Below are 6,809 nucleotides of genomic sequence, written 5' to 3'. Positions count from 1 at the left end.
CTCCTTCACAACATCCTTTTTTTTTTTAGTATAGCCAGTTTAGTAGCCATGAAGTGGTATACCACTGTAGTTTCAATTTGTATTTCTCTAATGACTAATGATCTTGAGGATCTTTTTATATGCTAATTGGACATTTGCATATTTTTGTATCTTCTTTAGAGAAATGTTTATTCAAGTCTGTTACCTCTCTTTTAATTGGATTGTTTGGTCTGTTGCTGAATTTAAAACAACTGTCTTAAACATTCACAAAAAAACTAAAGGGAATCAGGAAAATAATGTATAAATGAAACAGGAATTTTAATAAAATGATTACAATTATTAAAAAGAAGCAAACAAATTCTGGAGCTGAGAAATACAGTCCTGAAATGAAAACTTCCCTAGAGCAGCTCAAAAGATTTGAGCAAACAGAAAATAGGATCAGCAAACTTGTGTATAGGAAAATTTAGATTACTTGCTCTAAGGAACAGAAATAAAGAAAGAATGGAGAAAGATAACCAGAACATAATGTACCTGTGGAATGCCATCAAACAGGCTAACATATGTATTATGAGAATCTCAGATGAAGGAGATAAAGAAGAGGAAAGAATATTTAAAATTTCCCAAATTTGATGAAAAGGATATAAAAATCCAAGAATCTCAAGTACCTCCAAAGAGGGTAACCTCAAAGAGATCCACACCAAAACATATTATAATCAAACTGTCGAATGCTAAAGACACAGTAAATTGTGAACATGGAAAAAGAGAAGTGGTTATCACATACAAAGGATTCTCAATAAAGATTAACAGCCAATTTCTCACCAGAAAACATAGAGACCAGAAGGCAGTGGGTTGACATATTTAAAGCTGAATGAAGAAACAAAGATCTTCAGTAAGGGTAGGCACATGGGAAATATAAAAGCCAGCATTATTTTATTTTGGTTTGTAACTCCTCTTTCTATTTTCTACCTAACTTAAAACACATACATAAAAATAGTATAAAACTATGTTATTCACCACACAATGTGTACAGACATATATATGTACATATAAATAGTTAAGATTGTAAAATTTTTATGTATATTTTAACACAACAAAAAATGCTAATGCATGCTACAAACTGGGAGAATATATTTTTAGTATGTAAATTCTACCAACAATTCCTATTCAGAATCTATTTTAAAAAAACTTCTTACAACTCAATAATAAAAATTAAAACACCCTAATTTTTATCTTTAGTGATCAGAGAAATGCAAATTAAAACTATAATTAGATACCACTTAGTACCCAGTAGAGAAGCTAAAATGAAAAGTAATAAAATAACAAAATTTGGAAAGATGAAGAACAATCAAGATATTCATTCATTGTTTTTGAAAGAAAAAAGTAAAAAAAAAAATAGCTTTGGAAAACTTGTTTGGCACTTTCTTATAATGTTAAACATATACTTACCTATGACCCAGCAACTACTTTTACATTTTTACCCAAAGAAAATAAAAATATATATCACAAAATAATGTATAAAAATGTTTATTCTGGCCTTATTTATAATGGCACGAAATACAAGTAACCAAAATTTTCATCAACAGATGATTGACAAAGCAAACTGTGATACATTTATACAATCGAATACTATTCAGCCATTATAATGAATGTACTGTATTGTGTCACATACAATAACACTGATGAATCTCAAAAATATCAAGTTGAACAGCAAACCACATAGCAAAATAATTTATGGGAAGGGGCCAAGATGGCCGACTAGAAGCAGCTGTCTTTGGCGGCTCCCACCAAGAAGAACTGAAACAGTGAGTGAATACTGCACCTTCAGCTGAGGTATTCAGGTTCTCTCACTGGGGCTGACTAGGTGGTTGGTGCAACCCACAGAGAGGAAGGAAAAGAAGGGTGGAGTGACAGCAAACAAAACTCAAAGTTAGCAGAAGACAATAAATAACCAATATTAGAGCAGAACTGAAGGTGAGAGAGAGAGACATGAACAATACTTCACAAAATCAACAAATCCAGATGGTGTTTTTTTTTCGAAAAAATTAGTAAAATAGATAGAGCCCTAGCTAGATTAATAAACAAGAAAAGAGAGAAGAATCAAAAATAGACACAATAAAAATTGACAAAGAGAATATACCACTGTCTCCACAGACATACAAACAACTATGAGAGAATATTATAGACACCTCTATGCAAATAAACTAGAAAATCTAGAAGAAATGGATAAATTCCTGGAAACATACACCTCCTAAAACTGAACTAGGAAGAAGTTAAATATCTGAATAGACTAATAATGAGCTCTGAAATTGAGGCAGTAATAAATAGCCTACCAATTTAAAAAAGCCTAGGACCAGGGGGATTTAGAGCTGAATTCTACCAGAGGTACAAAGAGGAGCCAGTACTATTTCTTTTGAAACTATTCCAAACAATTGGAAAGGAAGACTGGCTCCCTAACTCATTGTATGAGGCCAGCATCATCCTGATACCAAAACTAGGCAGAGACACAACAATAACAAAAAAACCTTCAGGCCAATATCCCTGACGAACATTGATGCAAAGATCTTCAATAAAATACCGGCAAACTGAAACCAGCAACACATCAAGAAGTTTATCCACCATGATCAAGTCGGCTTCATCCCTGAGATGTAACGCTGGTTCAACATATGCAAATGAATAAACATAATTCATCACATAAACAGAACTACATATAAAAACCACATAATTATCTCAATAGATGCAGAAAAGGCATTTGATAAAATTCAACATCCTTTCATGTTAAAAACTCTTAATAAACTAGGTATTGAAGGAACATACCTCAAAATAATAAGAGCCATTTATGACAAACTCACAGCCAATATCATATCAAATGGGAAAAAGCTGGAAGCATTCCCCTTGAAAACCACCACAAGACAAAGATGTCCTCTCTCACCACTGCTGCTCAACATAGTATTGGAAGTTCTGGACAGGGCAATCAGTCAAGAGAAAGAAATAAAGAGAATCAAATAGAAAGAGAGGAGTCAAATTGTCTCTGTTTGCAGATGACATTATCCTGTATCTATAAAATCCCATCATCTCAGCCTAAGAGCTTCTTAAGCTGATAAGCAACTACAGCAAAGTCTCAGGATACAAAAAAATCAATGTGCAAAAGTCACAAGCATTTGTATACATCAACAAAAGACAAGCAGAGAATCATATCATGAATGAATTCCCATTTTCAATTATCACAAAAAGAATAAAATACCTAGGAATACAGCTAACAAGGAAAGTGTAGGACCTCTTCAAGGAGAACTACAAACTACTGCTCAAGGAAACCAGAGAGGACACAAACAAATGGAAAAACAATACATCCTCATGGATAGGAAGAATTGATATTGTGAAAATGGTCATACTGCCCAAAGTAATTTATAGATTCAGTGCTATTCCCATTAAACTACAATTGACCATCTTTACAAGATTAGAAAAACCATTTTAAAAGTCATATGAAACCAAAAAAGAACCCATATAGCCAAGAGAATCCTAAGCAAAAAGAACAAAGCTAGAGGCATCATGCTACCTGACTTCAAAAACTATACCACAAGGCTACAGTAACCAAAACAGCACGGTACTGATAAAAAAACAAACACATAGACAAATGGAACAGAATAGAGAACTCAGAAATGAGACTGCACACCTACAACCATCTGATATTTGACAAACCTGACAAAAGGAAGCAATGGAGGAAAGGATACCCTATTTAACAAATGATGCTGGGAGAACTGGCTAGCCATATGCAGAAAATTGAAACTGGACCTCTTCTTTACACCTTATACAAAAATTAACTCAAGACAGATTAAAGACTTAAAGATAAAATAAAAAACTATAAAAACCCTAGAAGGAAATCTAGGCAATACTATTGGACATAGACATTGGCAAAGATTTCATGATGAAAATATCAAAAGTAATTGCAACAAATCAAAAATTGACAAATGGGATCTAATTAAACTGAAGAACTTCTGTACAGCAAAAGAAATGATCATTGGAGTGAACAGACAACCTACAAAATGGGAGAAATTTTTTGCAATCTATCCATCTGACAAAAGTCTAATATCCAGAATCTACAAGGAACTTCAACAAATTTTCAAGAAAAAAGCAACCCCTTTAAAAAGTGAGCAAAGGAAATGAACAGACACTTATCTAAAGAAGACATGTGCAGCCAACAAACATGTAAAAACATGTAAAAACATGTAAAAAAGCCCAGCATCACTCATCATTAGAGAAATGCAAATCAAAACCACAGTGATATACCCTCTCACGCCAGTCAGAATGGCGATTATTAAAAAGTCAAGAAACAACAGATGCTGGTGAGGCTGTGGAGAAATAGAAATGCTGGTGGGAATGTAAATTAGTTCAACCATTGTGAAAGACAGTGCAGTGATTCTTCAGAGACCTAGTACCAGAAATACCATATGACCCAGCAATCTCATTACTGGATATATACCCAAAGGAATATAAATTATTCTATTACAAGGATACATGCATGTGTATGTTCATTGCAGCACTATTCACAATATCAAAGACTTGGAATCAACCCAAATGCTCATCAGTAATAGACTGGATAATGAAAATGTGGTACATATACACCATGGAATACCATACAACCATAAAAAGGAAGTAGGTCATGTCCTTTGCAGGGATATAGATGGAAATGGAAGCCATTATCTTTAGCAAACTAACACGAGAACAGAAAATCAAACACAGAATGTTCTCACTTATAAGGGGGAGCTGAACAATGTGAACACATAGACCCAGGGAGGGGAACAACACACACTGGGGCCTGTTGGTGGATGGCAAGGGGAGTGATAGCATCAAGAAAAATAGCTAATGCATGCTGGGCTTAATACCTAGGTGATAGGTAGATAGGTGCAGTAAATCACCATGACACACATTTACCTATGTAACAAACCTGCACATCCTTCACATGTACCCTGGAACTTAAAATAAAATTTGAAAAAAAGAAAAAGAGTTTATTCCTTCTGAATCAATTTATGCCAAATTTGAACACTAGCAAACTAATCTGTGATGGAGAGAAGATGCCTTGGGTTGGGGGAAGGCTGTCTGAAAAGGAATACAAAAAAACAGTGATGGGAATGTTTCAGAGTTTGATTGTAACTCTGAATATACATATTCAGGGTAACTGATATACATATTATATCAGTTGCCATATCATTACTTTATCACTTATTACATTAATATTATATATGTATTTTAAATATATGTTTTATACATGTATATTTGTCAAAATTCATGGAATTATACACTTGAAATTTATGCATTTGTTGTATCTAAGTCATGTCTAAAAATTAATGGATATAGAGTCAAAAACTTATGTTTAATGTATGTATTTATTCTTATATACCCATAGAAATACAGTTAGGTAAGTATAGTCTTTATATTTTATTGGAAAGAATAGACAAATGATCTAGTAGAGACAATAGGGGATTAAATATTAAACACATCTTGGTTTGTGTCTCTGAACAAAGTACTTGACCTCTCTAAGCTCAGGCTTCACTAACACTGGAATGAGTAAAATAAAATTTCTGTCTAAAGCAATTTACAGATTCCATGCTATTTCTATTAAACTACCAATGACAATCTTCACAGAATAAGAAAAAAATTTTTTAATTCATATGGAACCAAAAAAGAGCTCAAACATCCAAGGCAATCCTAAGCAAAAAGAACAAAACTGGAGACATCACATTACCCAACTTCAAACTATACTACAAGGCTATAGTAACCAAAACAGCATGGTACTGGTATAAAAACAGACACATAGACCAATGAGAATGAATAAAGAGCCCAGAAATAAAGACCCATGCCTACAACCATCAGATCCTCAACAAAGCTGACAAAAACAAGCAATGGTGAAAGGACTTTCTATTCAATAAGTGATGCTGTGATAACTGAAGAGCCATATACAGAAGATTGAAACTGGATCCCTTTCTTAAACCACGTAGAAAAATCAACTCAAGAATGATTAAAGGCTTAAATGTAAGAAAACTATAAAAACCCTGGAAGATAACCTAGGAAATACCATTCTGGACATAGGCCTTGTCAAAGATTCTATGGCAGTGACTCTAAAAGCATTGCAACAAAAACAAAAATTGACAAATGGGATCTAATTAAACTAAAGAGCTTCTACACAGCAAAAGAAACTATCAACAGAGTAAATAGGCAACCTACAGAATGAGAGAAAATATTTGCAAACTATACACATGACAAAGCTCTACTATCCAGAATCTATAAGGAAGTTAAACAAATTAACAAGCAAAAAACAACCCCATTAAAATGTAGGCAAAGAACATGAACAGATACTTTTCAAAAGAAGACATCCATGCAGCCAACAAGCATATGAAAAAATGCTCAACATCACTAATCATTAGAGAAATGTAAATCAAAACCACAATGAGATATAATCTCACACCAGTCAGAAAAGCTATTATCAAAAAGTCAAAAAATAACAGATGCTGGTGAGGTTATGTAGAAAAGGGAATGCTTATACTCTGCTGGTGGGAATGTAAATTAGCTCAGCTATTGTGGAAAGCCATTTCAAGATTTCTAAAAGAACTTAAAACAGAAATACCATTTGACCCAGCAATGCCATTGTTGGGTGTATTCTCAGAGACATACATATGTGTATTCATCACAGCACTATTCACAAAGCCATGGAATCAACCTAAATGCCCATCAATGGTAGACTGGATAAAGAAAATTTGGCAGGCTGGGTGCAGTGGCTCACGCCTGTAATCCCAGCACTTTGGGAGACTGAGGCGGGTGGATCAGGAGGTCAGGAG

This window comes from Symphalangus syndactylus, chromosome 4, assembly GCF_028878055.3.
Source record: "Symphalangus syndactylus isolate Jambi chromosome 4, NHGRI_mSymSyn1-v2.1_pri, whole genome shotgun sequence".
NCBI classification, from domain to species: Eukaryota; Metazoa; Chordata; class Mammalia; order Primates; family Hylobatidae; genus Symphalangus; species Symphalangus syndactylus.
Note: the sequence above shows the minus strand (reverse complement) of the source record.